Raw genomic sequence first — 17,916 nt, 5'->3', positions numbered from 1 at the left:
TTGCTAGTAAATCCAAGTTATGCTTATCTAAGGTGGTTATGTCTCGGGCAAACTCATCAATTTTATTTTCGGCTATTTTTACATTTTTTCTGCATCTGCGTGAGGAGCGAATACTACTTTCTAGCTCCTGTATTTGCAATTCTTTCTCTATGAGATATAGCGACATTTCATCAATAATGCATATCACAAGGGGCCAAGATTTTAGTATTAGTTCATCTTGCTTTTTGAGAACCTTGCATTGATTAATCATTAATAATTCTTGGAATAATTCCCTTTTTTCATTCCACCTATCATCATCAATGGCAAGATTTTTAGCCTTAATTTCAAGCATATTCATGTACTCATTGAATTCACCCGCAACATTAAATCTCTCTTTAATGTGGCCTATAATGTCCCTCTTAAGGACCTGACCTTGAGTAAAGGGTATTGTTAGGGCACAACCTTCAACGTTATGTACAGAATTAAACGATTCACTTCTGGCTACAGACATTATTATATTGGCTTAGTATTTAGTTAAATTAAAATGCTAATACAATTTTTACCAATAAAAAGAGAGAAAAAAATTATATTTAACCCCTTAGTGACCAGAGCACTTTTCCATTTTCTGTCCGTTTGGGACCAAGGCTATTTTTACATTTTTGCGGTGTTTGTGTTTAGCTGTAATTTTCCTCTTACTCATTTACTGTACCCACACATATTATATACCGTTTTTCTCGCCACTAAATGGACTTTCTAAAGATACCATTATTTTCATCATATCTTATAATTTACTATAAAAAAAAATATAAAATATGAGGAAAAATTGAAAAAAACACACTTTTTCTAACTTTGACCCCCAAAATCTGTTACATATCTACAACCACCAAAAAACACCCATGCTAAATAGTTTCTAAATTTTGTCCTGAGTTTAGAAATACCCAATTTTTACATGTTCTTTGCTTTTTGTGCAAGTTATAGGGCCATAAATACAAGTAGCACTTTGCTATTTCCAAACCACTTTTTTCCAAAATTAGCGCTAGTTACATTAGAACACTAATATCTTTCAGGAATCCCTGAATATCCCTTGACATGTATATATTTTTTTTTAGTAGACATCCCAAAGTATTGATCTAGGACAATTTTGGTATATTTCATACCACCATTTCACCGCCAAATGCGATCAAATACAAAAAATCGTTCACTTTTTCACAAATTTTTTCACAAACTTTTGGTTTCTCACTGAAATTATTTACAAACAACTTGTGCAATTATGGCATAAATGGTTGTAAATTCTTCTCTGGGATCCCCTTTGTTCAGAAATAGCAGACATATATGGCTTTGGCGTTGCTTTTTGGTAATTAGAAGGCCGCTAAATGCCACTGCGCACCACAAGTGTATTATGCCCAGCAGTTAAGGGGTTAATTAGGGAGCTTTTAGGGAGCTTGTAGGGTTAATTTTAGCTTTAGTGTAGTATAGTAGACAACCCCAAGTATTGATCTAGGCACATTTTGGTATATTTCATGCCACCATTTCACCGCCAAATGCGATCAAATTGAAAAAAAAGTTAAATTTTTCACAATTTTAGGTTTCTCACTGAAATAATTTACAAACAGCTTGTGCAATTATGGCACAAATGGTTGTAAATACTTGTCTGGGATCCCCTTTGTTCAGAAATAGCAGACATATATGACTTTGGCGTTGCTTTCTGGTAATTAGAAGGCCGCTAAATCCTGCTGCGCCTCACACGTGTATTCTGGCTAGCAGTGAAGGGGTTAATTAGGGAGTTTGTAGGGAGCTTGCAGGATTAATTTTAGCTTTAGTGTAGAGATCAGCCTCCCACCTGACACATCCCACCCCCTGATCCCTCCCAAACAGCTCCCTTCCCTCCCCCACCCCACAATTGTCCCCGCCATCTTAAGTACTGGCAGAAAGTCTGCCAGTACTAAAATAAAAGGGTTTTTTAAAAAATAAATAATTTTTTTTTAGCATATTTACATATGCTAGGGTGTAGGATCCCCCCCTTAGCCCCCAACCTCCCTGATCCCCCCCAAAACCGCTCTCTGACCATCCCCTCTGCCTCATTGGGGGCCATCTTGGGTACTGGCAGCTGTCTGCCAGTACCCAGTTTGCAAAAAAAAAGGGCTTTTTTTATATTTATTTGTCTTTTTTCTGTAGTGTAGCTTCCCCCCCACACAGACAAACCCCCACCACCTTGCTGATCTTTTTTTTTTTTAAAAAATATTAGGGCATTTAAACATTTTTACTAACTCATTTTCTGTAGTGTAGCGGTTCCCACCCGCTCCCTCCCCGTGCACGCGCCCGCCCCCGCCCTCCCGTGCACGCGCGCGCGCCCGTGCGCGCCCCCGCTCATCCCCGCCCACGATCCCGCCCCCCCTGCACATAACCAGGGCCATCGATGGCCGCCACCCCGCCTCCCGGTCCGGCTCCCACCCACCAACGCCGGGAACCACCGATCTCCGGTGCAGAGAGGGCCACAGAGTGGCTCTCTCTGCACCGGATGGCTTAAAAAAGTTATTGCAGGATGCCTCCATATCGAGGCATCACTGCAATAACCGGAAAGCAGCTGGAAGCGAGCAGGATCGCTTCCAGCTGCTTTCCAAACCGAGGACGTGCAGGGTACGTCCTCAGGCGTTAACTGCCTTTTTTTTGAGGACGTACCCTGCACGTCCTCGGTCGTTAAGGGGTTAAAAAAAAAAAAAAATAATATTAATTTTGAAATATGAAAAATTTATATTTTTATTAATTTTGAAATATGAAAAATCAATATTTTTATGAATTTTTGAAATATGAAAAATTTATATTTTTATTAATTTTGAAATATGAAAAATTTATATTTTTATTATTTTTTCAAAAATTAATTTTTAATAATATTTCAAGATATTAATATTAATCTTGAAATATGAAAATCAATATTTCAATTTTCATTAAAAAAAAAATTTCAAAATATTAATTGCGAAATATGAAATTGTTTCTCTTTTTTTTAAATAATAATTTCTATTTACTACAAATATATTATATCAATATGATAAATATTAATAATATCTCAGCGGTGCCTCCAAATAATATGTCAGTATATGGCAGGGTTATAACACAATATATTTAATAATTATCCTTTAAACTGAACCCCAATAAAATATGCATATACTAGAAACCATAAAATTAATATAAATTCCTAAATTCTTTATTATTAGTTAATATCTATGAACACATTGAAATATATTTGTAGGTACTAGAATATGAATCAATACTATACACATTTAAATTATTAAAATATGCTATACTCTTTACAAAGCAATCCAAATTGTATCTTTTAACTAGCCTTATTCACAATAGAATTTCATTCAATTTACACAATGAGATTCCAAGATATTTAGCTGCTAACATTCAAGCAATACACTAAGCTATTTAACCACAATTTATTCTAATATAATTTCAATTTAAAACATCAGAAATTGTGTATATTATTTGTGCCAACAATCAAACTCTATGTCAGTTTATCTAAGATGAATTAAGTTCTTAGTTACCTACAGTTAAAACAAATTCTAAGACATATATATATATTTTGCAAAGATAAATTAGTTAGCATACAAAATACAAACTTGACACTATACAGGATTATGAACACAGTTTAAAAATACTGAGTGCTCCTTTAAATCTCTTAACTATAATTTGAATATGGTCTTACCAATAACCTTTGTTTCAAATATTAAAAATTAGAATAATTATACATCACCAATTTGTAGATGTCTTTTCCAAATATCTTTAGATCATCTCATTTGAAGGAGAGTTATCGCATAGATCAAGGTAAGTTTTAAGTTTATTGCTTAAAAGGATTGTGTCCCCAAGAGAATGGCTGCCAGTTATCAATCACTAGTGACAAGCAGATCACCAAAAAACTGTCCTTGTCTTGCATTTAGCTATTCCTTATATAATCATTGATGATCTTTTTCGTTCACGCCCATGGTGCTTGTCCCTTCTTATTCGATACTTTGGGGAACGCTCCCTCATTGGCTCTGTATGTGTGTCCTAATAGGAAATTTATTTGGCTGTCATACCATTCCAATCCCCTAGGGGGCAGCAGACAACCAACAAACATATCTCACCATCCCACATTTTTAACAATTTAATTATTCTTATAAAGTGATTATTCATCAGACAATAACTTTTTGCATCAATCACATGCAACCTTAATTATAGATGGGGTAGTATCAGATCATTTTCCTGATTATCCTGATACCAAATACATTACGTTTTCAACATTATATTATATCAAAGTAATTATACTGTTAATTATTCCAAAATTATAGCATTTATATATCTGTTATATTTTAAGAGATGTGTTTAAACTTTCATAAACATTTAGTGTATAATCATATGACATGACTCAGATCATCCCATGCAGGCAATCCTGTATTTAGTATCTTTTAGCCCCATCTGAAAGATAGAAAAACCATGTTATATATACTTCAACAATGGGATTATCACAATTGCCATTTAATCTATTACAACATTTTAATCTATCTTCCATATATACATTCAATACAGTCTGAGGTATACATTTAATATGTTATCAGTTGTATTTTCAGTAAATTTCAAAGTTACATTGTAACATGTGCTTTTGCTGTTTTGTTGGTCAACACAGATGTTGTTTCAATACACAGCAGTTATTATTAATCTTTGCTTTTCATTAAGTTCCAAAGAAGAAATCCAGCCATTTCTCAGACATTATGTATTTGCTGGTCAAACTTTCATTTTCTTCACTTATACATCATGGGGTCATTTTACAAGTGGTTGTCAAAAAGCCACACTTTTCTGAAAATGCCTGCATCTTCAAACACTCTGATAGACAGATTGGCTCCTCACCTTGGGCAGGAAACACATATATGGGTATGTACTTTTGAGGCTCCATCATGTTAATTTCCATTTCCTTGAAATTGTGAGCATCTCATTTAGCCTCAAAGACAAATCCAAGACACCCCGTCCCCACTCACTGTATGGGGTAATCTATCTGACAATCTATCCTTCTTTTAAATTACCTTTATGATTCATCCTGTGAAACCAAAAACAGTGGGGCTAAATTTCACACAGTGCCATTTGAAGTTTTTAGAAATTAAATTAATTATTTGATGTACACAGCCACCGATCTATTAAATAATAATAAGTATACCTGTGTATATCATCTAATAATATTTCAAATACCTTGGGGAAAAAGGATTCTAGTTCTCTATCAAAGAATAAGATTATCAAGAAATAACTTTTTTTTATGTAGGTGTTTGAGTTGGTCTTATACAGGCCTGGAATCCTTGACCTCGAATAATAAATCACGCTGCTTGGACTGGTGGTAGAAGATAGGACAGCAATGTGGCAAACCCCCAGGGATAGGCAAGGTGTCCGTACACGGACACTGGTGTCCGTGAGTGGCTCTTGCAGTGTCCGCCACCCATTTTGCTGCAGTAAGGGAGGAATAAGACAGATGAATGCTAGTCCTGACTTCTCCTTGACACACACAGCGCCACTTTTCGCAGGGTTGGGGCCACACCCATGTGATGCCGCTTAGTACCGGGAAAATGACTCTGAGTGAGACTGAGAGAGAGAGGGAAGATTCAAGAAGCAAGCTGCCACTGTGTCCCTGGAGCTTTATATGCAAAGGTAAAGCCCTTTAAACCAGCACCTGAGGTTTATTATAAGTAGTATTTAATTAGAAAGAAAAGATATACTAAGGTTGTTATTCACAACCTTAGTATACCTTTTCTTTCTGAATAAATAATACGAAAGGGAGAATATGTTGTGTGAATAAAGTTAGTGGCTTGTCAAGAGACTGCTGAAGATATTGGGTTTTAAGTTATGGAAAAAAAATAAAGTCTCAGTGAAATACTGGATGTGTATCTGCATCTGTATAATAAGACCCAGCACTATACAAAGACACAGAAGTGACACTGGCACATGGGTATAGCCAGAGGAGGACTGGTTATAGGATCAGTGGTATCTGTATCAGTATAATAACATTCAGCACTATATAAGTATGTTTTTAATTTGAAATGTATCTTGGTGTCCTTCACTAAGGTCTTTACTTTGGAAAATGTCCGCCACAGCCTTGGTTCGTGCCTATCCCTGCAAACCCCCGGCTTTCTAAATTTTACTAGGCCTTTTATTTTTATTTTTTTGAGGGCAACAAAGTAGGGATTAAACACATAAGTGGGATTTGACCTGGCTGTTTTTTGTTTTTTTTGCAAGTGATGATTGTAGGGGCAAAATATAATTTTCTGTAAGGGGTTTAAATTAAAATGTCCCCGGATTTCATTTAAAAATCTGGTCACCTTAATATAGCTGTTATAACGGGAGTGCAGACAGGATTGCCAGCTGTATCCCACTTAAATACTGAATAACCAGTCCAGCAGGCGACCAGGAGGAAGACAATAGGTTGGGGTCACACAGTGACCTCCCCAAAACTCTGCACCAACTAAGCTCCATTCTAGATCCAGCCTGAAACCACCCATGTATAATTTCAATAAGCACAAACATTTATTTACAATGCAAAAATAAACCTTAAATACTCTGCAGTTGGTATAACAAGTCACTGTGTGCTCTTAATAATTAGCCGTTGATTTTAAAGAAATGTAATTGGCATATCTTGTTTTATTAATAAACTGTACTTATTGATTGCATATTCAACATGCTTCTCTCTTTTAAACAATGCGTTCTCATCCTAGTTAGAAGTAGTGAGCCTACTTACTGTGCTCTATTGCTCAATGTGTTTCAAAATGTTTTATTTAGGGTTTATTAATGTTACTCTCTCTGTAGCCTCTAGGTGTCACTTAACCACCTATTCTTTGTGCACCACTGCGTATTATGTGACGCTTTCCTCCTCTCTACCTTTAGATGTCGCTGCTCCTGTCTAGCCTACAGTGTACAATAATAATATTACATTTTGTGTCTGGCTCCAGCCCTCTGTGTATCCCGGTGGTCCGGGGATCCCATGTAAGTGTTCCTTGTTTGTTTTTTTTATTTGTCCCTTGTGTTAGGTCGGTGTCCGCGAGATAAACGCCTAAAGCCACTGAGACCTCCGAGATATGGAGACTGTACCTCCGGTTCTCTGATCATCAGGGTCGGCTGAGGCCTCAGGAGAGTGTCGGGGATTGGGCCCTACCTAGTAATAGGGCTATTATGTGTTTTATGCATATTTTTAGACTGTGGTACCTAATATGTGTAAGAGTAAAGATTAGCGGCTTGGGTGGGGATCAGTGAGGGGAGCTGGCAAACGGCTTGTGGCTTAAAGCGAGCAGTAAGTGCCAGGGGGGTCTGAAGTGTAATTAATGGGACAGAATTATTATAGATTATAATTAAAATATGATGCATGTGGTGTTTTACCTGCGTAGTAAAATGTTTTTAGTGATTACATAAACTGCTATGCAAGATAATGTCAGGTTAGTTGCTTGTCTAAAATACGATATCAAGCAGATAGTAACAATTCATTTCAACATAACAGCATCAAGTCTACTCCCCATAACTGTCATAAAATGTTTTTGTTTTTTTTAACTGGAACACCATCCTGGAACACGGCTATACTGGTGCATCCAACATCTATCCTCAACACATTTACTTATGGTTAGGACACAAAACATTGAGGAGCACTTACCATCAAGACCATCTTTAAGCAGAAATCCAGTTCCTTCAACACCATTTCCTATAACCACCAAAAACCACAGTAAACTATTGGTCCTCCCACACACAACCTGTACCCTGGATTATACTTATAATTCTGGTATAAGGAGCATAAACAAATTAGTGTATGTGTGTGTGTATATATATGTATGTATGTGTATATATATGTATGTATGTATGTATGTGTGTGTGTATATATATATATATATATATATATATATATATATATATATATATATATATATATATATATATATATACAGGTGGCCCTCGGTTTACAAAGGTTCAATTTGCACCGTTTCAGAATAACAACCTTTTTTTTCCAGTCATGTGACTGCTTTTGAAAAGCATTGAGAAGCAGTGCATTGATTAAAATAGCCAGTAGGTGGAGCTGTCCGCTTGTGTTGCAGCAAAGCCAAGCAAGCTGAAATTAATCAGTTTAACCAGACCTGAGCTATCAAGCAGATTTCAAAGGAACAAGATCTTCCTTTCTATAAATCAGTCCAGATTGGAATGCATAGAAAGAACTGTTTGCAGAAAAATGCAAGTGAAGTCTGTGTTGTGTGATTGTTTTATTAGGTTTATAATGCTGTTTAGCAAATGTTTTTGTTCATTTAACTTAGTTTAATTATATATTCTGTGTTGTGTGATTATTTTATTAGGTTTATAATGCTGTTTAGCATTTAAAGTCTTTATTTCAAAGCTTTAAAAATAATGTATTAGGTGTTACTTATGACAATTTTGAGAGGGGCCTGGAACCTAACTCCCTCACTTCCCATTGACTTACATTATAAACTGGGTTTCAATTTACAACGGTTTCGATTTACAACCATTCCTTCTGGAACCTAACCCCAGTGTAAACTGAGGGCTACCTGTGTGTATATATATATATATATATATATATATATATATATATATATATATATATATATATATATATATATATATATATATATATATATATATATATATATATATATTCAGAAACAAATACATACTGAACTTTCTTTCAGCATGGAATCTTCAGCAGCAAGTCCATTGTATGCTTTGAGGTGAAGTATCTGTGGCATCAGACTGCCAACAGTAAGATCAACTTAATAAACACAGGAGAATAACACACTCAATAAATGCATATTAAAAAGACAATGCAAAAACACTTGGTTTGACTTTCAAACAAGTATTATAGTTTTTTTTTTAACAAATGTCAGTTACATTTTCCTTCCTAATGCATCATTTGACAGCCATGAGCCAGTCAAAAATGCATGTAAGAATATCCTGTGAATCTTGCACATGCTCAGTAGGAGCTGATGCCTCTGAAAGTGTGCATATAAAAAGACTGCACATTTAGATAATGGAAGTAAATTGGAAACTTGTATAACATTGCATGCTCTATCTGAATTATGAAGGTTTAATTTTGACTTGACTGTCCCTTGAAAATTGTTATTGTTAAAAAAAAAAAAAAAAAAAGTAAATCCCTTTATTACCCATTCCCCAGTTTTGCATAACCAACACTGCTATTTTAATACTTTTTACCTCTGTGATTACCTTGTATCTAAGCCTCTGCACACTGCCCCCTTATCTCAGTTCTTTTGACAAGCTTGTGTTTTAACCCATTAGTACTGACTCAAATAACTCCACAGGAGTGAGCACAATTTTATCTATATTGCACACATAAATTAGCACCGTCTAGCTGGGAAAAACTGTAAGAATGCACTGCGATAAGAAGCGGCCTTCAGGGGCTTTGAAATTAGCATATGATCCTACCCAGGTTTAGCTTTCAACAAAGAATACCAAGATAACAAAGCACATTTGATGATAAAAGTAAAATGGAAAGTTGTTTAAAATGACATGCCCTATCCGAATCATGAAAGTTTTTAATTTTGACTAGACTGTCCCTTTATGCACTGTTTAAAATAAAAGTAACCAGTTAAAATATTTATTAAACTATAATAGGTTTTGTAACCACATGCTTTAGTAATGTTTCAAGATTTATCATTAAAAAGTTATATTAATAATTTTTTACGCTTAAAGGGACACTAAACTCAATTATTTTCTTTAACGATTCAGATAGAGCATACAACTTTCTCATTTACTCCTATTATCAATTTTTCTTCGTTCTCTTGCTATCTCTATTTAAAAAGCAGGAATGTAAAGCTTAAGAGCCGTCCCATTTTTGGTTAAGAGCCTTGGTTATGCTTGCTTATTGGTCTGCTAAATGTAGCCACCAATAAGCAAGCACTATCCGCATGCTCTATCTGAATCATGAAAGAAAAAAATTGTGTTTAGTATCCCTTTAATAGTGCACTTCTCAGATATTTCTTGTTATACCTTTAACCACCAATCAGCATATTGACATCCTCAAAGGGATTTTAAACCAATGTTTTTTTTTCTTTTATGATTTTCATAGAGCATGCAATGTTTAGCATCTTTCTAATTTTATTCCTATTATCAATTGTTCTTCTCTTGGTATCTTTATTTGAAAAGCAGGAATGTAAGATTAGGAGCCAACCAATTTTGGTTCAGCACTGGGTAGTGCTTGCTGATTAGTGGCTGCATTTAGCTACTAATCCGCAAGCGCTACCCAGGTGTTGAACCATAAATGAGCTGATGCCTAAGCTTACATACCTTCTTTTTCAAATAAAGATACCAAGAGAACGAAGAAAATGTGATAATAGGAGTAAATTAGAAAGTTGCTTTAACGTGAAGGTCAATTTCAATGAATTGGTGCCTGGTTTTTAATAAACCTATTAAAATCAAGGGCACTTTAATTAATCAAAATTGACATTTCACTAATTTTCTTCAAATACTTACCTTTTAATCCTGACAGCTGCTGCAGCGATTCCTCCGCCTGTCACAAGCCCTCTTCGTGGGTCCAAAATGACGAATCCGTCTTCCTCCAATCACGGCATTGCCTCAGACCATGATTCCCTTGGGGGGGAAGCCGTGATTGGGGAAAGCCGAATTCGTCATTTCTGACGTATGAAGAGACTTCCGACAGCCGGGGGAATCGCTGGAGCGGCTGTGAAGAGGTAAGTATTTGAAGAAAACAAGTGAAATGTTAATTTTGATGAATTAAAGTGCCCTTTTTTTAATAGGATTATTAAAAACCGGGCACCGATTCATCTAAATTGACCTTCACTTTAAATTGTATGCTCTATCTGAATCATGAAAGAAAAAAATTGGGTTTCATATCCCTTTAATGAAATCGTGTAACTCTTATTCTGTTAAAATGTGTTATATTTTCACCTTATGTCTAATCAATAAAGTGTGTCATAACTAGCCGGACATTTTAATGTACTCTCCTTTGTAGCTAAAACAGTGATTTTGCAGATTTAACAGGAAAAATACCATATCTCCTCTGCATTCTCACATTTTTCTATTCTCCATTTATTCTACTTATTTCTTAGTTTGTGCTAATTTTAACAGTACTTAAAATCATAAGTGTACTTAGGGAACGTAACAAAAATAAGCATGATATGTTGTTTCTAACTACATGGCATCTCACCAATATACTTAAATTTAGCATGGATCATACGCCTGCATCTCTTTGCCAAACGCTTAGCATGTTTTCAATTGTTGCATAGTGATATAGGTTAAAAAAAACCTCAATGGCATTTTTTTTTACACATTCCATTTACTGATTCCAAAGCAGCTTCAACTAACTCATTAGGCAGATAATTCCATATCCTTTTTGTTCTTACTGTAAAGAGCCCATTATGCTGTTGTAGATTAAATATCTATTCCTCAAATCTCAACTGCTGATTGACATTGCACCTTGTTGCTAAGTCTTATCTAAAAATTACTCCTAAGTACTTCTCATTTAATGAAATCCCTAACTCAACCTCATTTACAATATAAATTGCTTGTTTACTTTTGCTGCCAAAATGCATAACTGCATTTATCTAAATAAAATCTCATCTGCCACTTGCCTGCCCATTTCCCTATTTTATCCAAGACCCTCTGTTTAGAAGTAACTTCCTGTTCAGACTCTATTACCTTACTTAAAGGGATAGTAAACACCAAAAATATTATTGTTTAAAAAGATATATAATCCCTTTATTTACCATTCCCCAGTTTTGCATAACCAACACTGTTATAGAAATATACTTTTTACCTCTGTAATTACCTTGTATCTAAGCTTCTGCTCACTGCCTCCTTATCTCAGATCTTTTGACAGACTTGCATTTCAGGCAATTAGTGCTGACTCTTAAATAACTTCACATGCATGAGCACAGTGTTATCTATATGAAACATATGAACTAACGCCCTCTAGTGGTGAAAAACTGTCAAATGCAGAGGCGGCTTTCAATTATGTCTTATCAAGCCTGGTCTCCAACTGCCCTCCTCGTCTGCATTCTAGTAGTATCCTCCCAGACTATCCATTCCTCCCAGATCTTTAGATACTCGTTTCTATTGTCTAGTAGAGAGTATGCAATGCTGGCCATTTGGTGATAATATTTAATTTTATTTAATATAACATCATAGTGAGGGATCGAAGTCTTCCAGTATTTTGCTATAACTGATCTAACTGCAGTACATATGATACCTACAAGCTTTAAAGAATGTCTCGAGAGGCCTACAATGGGAAAATGTAGGAGGGCTTGCTCCATATTAAGTATAATGTGCTTATTAAATATTTTGCTCAATAGCTCGGAAGTGGCTACCCATACTTTTGCACTTTTCGGACATTCACACCACATGTGAGTGTATGTGCCTTCAACTTGACAGCCTCAATAGCATTGTAGTAGACTTGTATCGTTTGGGTCTGACTGATAGTGTCTTAATCTGCTTGGGTGATTATACCATCTATAAACAACCTTTATATAGTTATTTTTCAGATTTGCGCTAATGGAGCAAGCTAACCCTTTTTGTATTTTGTCTGCCCATTCTTTAATATCTTTAGTGCAGTTTACTTGTCCTTCCCATTTTTTGATGAAGTTTAACTTCTCTGGGAGCTGTCCTGAACTTAGAAATTTGTATAGACTAGAGATTGCCCCTCTAACCCTAGTTGTGGAGCTACATAGTTTTTCAAACAGTGTGGGATTATATGGGCCCTTGTGTCTTCGGACTTCGTCTATTCTGCATTTTAACTGGAAGTAGTGGAACCAGGAGTGTAGTGTGGTAGGTGTAAGGTCATTGTACTGTCCATAGGAGAGGACATCAGCATTCCGTAATGTATCGGCTATTCTATATAAGCTTTTGTTAGCCCATATTTCGCTGGTCTTGTTTCTGCTACAATTTGGAAAAACAGCCAGAGGTGTCAGCGGAGAGCCCCTAGGGATTAAATTATATATTTTTTGCAGTCTATCCCATAGAACCAAAGTATATGCTAGCGAGACGTATTTTGTCCAGGTGTGTGGCCTGTCTTTTTTAGGTGTTCAGAACATCCAATATATTGGCTTGATATTCAGCATGTCACTCTCCAATTGAACCCATGCCAAATCACTTTTAGAGTTGTGTAACTCTACTGTTTGGGCTAATCTAGCTGCATTAAAGTAAGCCCTGAGATCTGGTACCCCCAATCCTCCCTTTTCCTTGTTTTGTAAGAGAGTGTTCCTATTGATCCTCGCCTTTTTTATGAGACCATATAAATTCAAGAACATGTTTCTGAAGTTCTTTGATATCCTTTGGGGGGACATTGATAGGAAGTGATCTAAACAGGTATAATATTTTTGGGAGTATTACCATTTTGCTAACCACCATTTTCCCATAAAATGATATCTTGTATGTGCCCCAGGTTTTCATTTCTTTATGGAGATATTTATAGAGGGGGGGAATAGTTAAATTTATACAAATCTCTTAAATTATATGGGATTAAAACTCCAAGATATTTGATCGCCTGAGTTGCCCATTTGAAATTAAAATTCATTTCTAATAGCTTTTTTGTATGACTAGGGAGATGTACCTCAATTGCCTCACATTTATCATTGTTCATCCTATAGCCCGACAAGGTCCCAAAGTTCAGTAGGAGTTCATATAAGATTGGTAGCGACAACAATGGTTTGCTGATTGTTAGTATAACATCGTCTGCAAATGGGGACAATTTGTGTTCTGTGTTGCCTACCTTTATGCCCGAGATATCTCTTTGATTTCTAATGCTAACGTCTAAAGGCTTGATATTAATACCTTTTTTTTTTAACTAAAATGTTTTTTTTTCCATGCAGAGATACCACAGGGCACATTGCTTAAGTTTAAATTGCTACTTAAAACCAGTTACTTGCGTCCTGTGATACTAGCATATGGGGCCACCAATCAGGAAGGCCCATGCTTGCTTTAGTGTACCACTTGGAGTACTGCACTTCCAGTATTGAGTTATTCCCTGAAGTGCTGTTCAACTGTTGAAAAACAAAGCAATAGTCTCATTGATATTTGGTTGTTTTATTGATGAGATTTTAAAGGGACAGTCAACACCAGAATTTTTATTGTTTAAAAAGAAAGATAGTCCCTTTATTACCCATTCCCCAGTTTTGCATAACCAACACTGTTATAGAAATACACTTTTTACAACTGTGATTACCTTGTATCTAAGCCTCTGCAAACTGCCCCCTTATTTCAGTTCTTTTGACAGACTTGCATTCTAGCCAATCAGTGCTCACTCCAGGGTAACGTCACGTGCATGAGCTCAATGTTATCTTTATGAAACACACAAACTAATGCCCTCTAGTGGTCAAAATGCATTCCCATTAGAGGCAGTCTTCAAGGTCTAAGAAATTAGCATATGAACCTCTTAGAATTAACTTTCAACTAAGAATACCAAGAGAACATAGCAAAATTGGTGATAAAAGTAAATTGGAAAGTTGTTTAAAATTGCATTCCCTATTTAAATCATGAGGGTTTTTTTTGGACTTGACTGGCCCTTTAAGTAATTTACTCTCATTAACTGAGTAGCTAATTTACCACTTTGACTACTCAAGTTTTTAAAGGGATATAAACCCCATATTTTTTCTTGTGTGATGCAGACAGAACAAACCATTTCCAATTTACTTCTATTTTCCAATTAGCTTCGTTCCCATGATATTCTGTGTTAAAGAGATACCTAGGTAGGCATCTAGGGCGCTACATGGCAGGAAATAGTACGACCCTCTAATGCTCTTGCAAATGGATGGATTCTTGCAAAACTGCTGCCATATAGTGCTCCAGAAATAGGCCGCCTCCTAAGCACAGGTCCCTGCTTTTCAACAAAAGATATCAAGTGAACAAAGAAAATTTGTGTCAGTTGTTTTTTATAATTGAATGCATTGGGCACTGTGATTGGAAGATACTACAGCGTATATCCTAATCATATATATTTTTTGTTCTATTCGTTACCTGGAAGGACTCGTCTGTTCCTTTCTGTTTCCTATCCTATCGACCTGCAAACTGCATTTGCTTGTGTTACCTGCATACCATATCCTACTGGCTATACCCTGCTTGTCCCTCCCCGTGTTTTTCAGTGTGAGACCTAGTTCCTCTGAAACCCTTCCCAGAAACGCCCATCCCCTCTGTTTTCTGACCCTTCCCCCAGGGTTACTCAGACACAGGAACTAAGACCTGGCTCTGGGTTCTACATGTTGGTAGGCACAGTGTCCTGCTAACCCTTCTAGTCAGCCTGCTGTACATTTATGCCATATTCCTAGCCTATCCCCTGGCTTGGACTTGGCTCAATTATCAACCAACTGGTTTAATTTTGATTGGAGTATGACCTTATCAACCTTTTGCCTCATTACCAATAGAGCTGTATGTAAAATAATCTCAAGAGTTAAATGGATAGGAAATGAACCTTGCATGATTCAGGTAGAGCATGTAATGTTAAGAAACTTTTAAATTCACTTTTATTTTCAAATATGCTTTGTTCTCTTGGTATCCCTTGTTAAAAAAAAATACGCACATATCCTAGACTAGTGCAATCTAGCTGCTGATTGGTGCCTGCACACATTTGTTTCGTGTGATTAGCTAACTAGATGTGTTTATCTAGCTGCCAATAGTGCAATGCTGTTCCTTCAGCAAAGGATAACAAGAAAATGAAGCAAATTTGATAAAAGAAGTAAATTGGAAAGTTGTTTAAAATTGTATGTTTTAGCCAAATCTTGAAAGAATATTTTGGGGTTTCCTGTCCCTTTTAAGCGCCAGAACTGTAGCCTTAGCTTGCGAGATTCATCAGCTCCTATATTAGACATAGTTCAGTTTTTTTAAAAAAAAAACTCATCTGAACATTTGTATAATTTCAAATAGTGTTTTGACAGATTGACTCATCTTTAAATTTTCCATAAATATATTTTTAATGAATGTATTCGTGATTCTAAACCGTATTGAGTAAAATAATTGTTTGTTTAAAAGGCTGTAGTTTAGTTAAATGTTTGTCATTTTTATTAGCGCGATTAGAAGCATCTATGTTATTCCAGGAATACATTGGTTTTGACTGGAACTTTGTTTTGCTTTTTCTCTCCAGAATTCTGTGATTTATTAAAGGGGTATGAAACCCAAAATAATTCTTTCATGATTCAGATAGACCATGCGATTTTAAATAACTTTCTAATTTTCTTCTATTGTCAAATGTACTTTGTTCTTTTGGTACCTTTTTTTGTAAAACAGGGACATATGCTTAGGCGCCATCCCATTTCTGGAACGCTATATGGCAGCACTATTTCCTGCCAGTTAGTGCTCTAGATGCCTATCTAGGTATCTCTTCAACACAGAATATCATGGGAACAAAGAAAAATTGATAACAGACGTAAACTGGAAACGTTTTTAAAATTGTGTGTAAATTCGCTAAAACTCTTGAAACACTATAGCTGCTTTTTTTGAATGTTTACTTCATATAAAAGTTTTTTTCTTCTATTGTTTAACTAAACCATTTCTGTCCCATTTGCCACACCAGACTTAAAGGGACAGTAAACCTTAAAAATAATGTTCTATAATTCTGCACATAGTGCAGAATTATATAACATTATAGTAGCCAAACATTAAAAAGCATAATTGTACCCTATTAATTTAAAAAAACAAACGCTGTTTCACAGACCCGCTCTCTGCTGAGCGGGTCTGTTATATTTAGTCAGCGCATCGGGCAGGCTGTATAGTCACAGCCCGGCCCGACCGCGCCATAAGACTAAGTGCAGCTTGCTCCTGTGACAGGAACCAGCTGCACTTAGTCTTATGGCGCGGTCGGACCGGGCTGTGACTATACAGCTGGCCCGATGCGCTGACTAAATATAACAGACCCGCTCAGCAGAGAGCGGGTCTGTGAAACAGCGTTTGTTTTTTTAAATTAATAGGGTACAATTATGTTTTTTAATGTTTGGCTACTATAATGTTATATAATTCTGCACTATGTGCAGAATTATAGAACATTATTTTTAAGGTTTACTGTCCCTTTAAAGGGATACTGAACCCAATTTTTTTTATTTTGTGATTCAAATAGAGCATGCAATTTTAAGCAACTTTCTAATTTACTCCTATTATCATTTTTTCTTTGTTCTCTTGCTAGAACCCTGGAAAGCACTTGTTTATTGGTGGATGAATTTATCCACCAATCAGCAAGAACAATCCAGGTTGTTCACCAAAAATGGGCTGGCATCTAAATTTACATTCTTGCTTTTCAAATAAAGATACCAAGAGAATGAGGAACATTTGCTAATAGCAGTAAATTAGAAAGTTGCTTAAAATTGCATGCTCTATCTGAATCACAAAAGAAAAAAATTGGGTTCAGTGTCCCTTTAAAGTACTAGTAAATCCTAGTGTTTGTGAAACGCTAGGATTTACCAGTGGAATAAATTAAGGGGACTTTCAGTCATGAAGTATAAAAAACTTTATGCTGAAAATTCCTTTATTTGTCTAAAGCGTTCGCCCCGTGCTGAGCGCCTCAGGCAGCCCACGGCAAAACGCTATTTTGCTGTGAAGTGACGTTTCCACATCTTAGCCAATAGCCGTGCGCCAGCTGGCCTGCACGACTATTGGCTAAGAGGTGGAAACGTCACCTCGCAGTAAAATAGCGTGCTGCCTGAGGAGCTCAGTGCGGCGAATGCAAGTTTCCAATTTACTTCTATTATGAAATTTGCTTTGTTCTCGTGTTAATCTTTGTTGTAGAGATATCTAGATAGGGAGCATGCACGTGTATGGAACACTACATGACAGAAAATAGTTCATATGTTTCTGTTCAAAGATGTAATTCATCTATGTGCATTTACACTTTGACTGTAATGTTTCTTTAAAGTGAAGGTAAAGTTTGATGAATGAAAGCCGGTTTTTTTTTTAAATTCTATTAAAAACAGGGGCACT

General features: G+C 36.0%; 1 protein-coding gene across 3 annotated transcripts in view; it reads left to right on the top strand.

Moving 5' to 3' along the window:
* Positions 1–6,841: 6,841 nt before the first annotated feature.
* Positions 6,842–17,916, top strand: part of ANKRD46 (ankyrin repeat domain 46) — a 92,752-nt gene continuing 81,677 nt past the window's right edge. For all 3 annotated transcript variants that reach the window (XM_053715248.1, XM_053715247.1, XM_053715249.1), the window contains exon 1: positions 6,842–6,978. The gene's annotated coding sequence lies outside the window, so the exon portion shown is untranslated. The remainder of the gene's footprint in view (positions 6,979–17,916) is intronic.

Source organism: Bombina bombina, chromosome 5 (genome assembly GCF_027579735.1).
Source record: "Bombina bombina isolate aBomBom1 chromosome 5, aBomBom1.pri, whole genome shotgun sequence".
Classification (NCBI taxonomy): Eukaryota; Metazoa; Chordata; class Amphibia; order Anura; family Bombinatoridae; genus Bombina; species Bombina bombina.
The sequence above is the reverse complement of the archived record's forward strand: the minus strand, read 5'-3'. Positions and strand labels throughout refer to the sequence as shown.